We start from the raw sequence: 369 nt of genomic DNA, 5'->3' as shown, positions 1-369 counted from the left end.
GTGGGCCTCTCACTGTTGTGGCCTCTCCCATTGTGGAGCACAGGCTCCGGACGCGCAGGCTCAGCGGCCATGGCTCACGGGCCCAGCCACTCCGCGGCATGTGGGATCTTCCCAGACCGGGACACGAACCCGTATCCCCTGCATCGGCAGGCGGACTCTCAACCACTGCGCCACCAGGGAAGCCCCGTTAGTGCCTACTTCTTAATGAGAGTTGCCTTGCCAAGCTGAAGCCCTGGGCTGTAAAGGCGAAGTACAACGTACCTTTAAGTCGGTTGACAAAGAAGGGAAGAATACTGGACAAAAAGAGACACCGTAGTGCCTTGTTTCCTTTGTTTTGCTGAGAAACCATAGAACCCTCTGGAGGAAAAG

The sequence above is a fragment of the Lipotes vexillifer genome, unplaced genomic scaffold (genome assembly GCF_000442215.2).
Source record: "Lipotes vexillifer unplaced genomic scaffold, Lipotes_vexillifer_v1.1 scaffold91, whole genome shotgun sequence".
Lineage (NCBI taxonomy): Eukaryota > Metazoa > Chordata > Mammalia > Artiodactyla > Lipotidae > Lipotes > Lipotes vexillifer.
Note: the sequence above shows the minus strand (reverse complement) of the source record.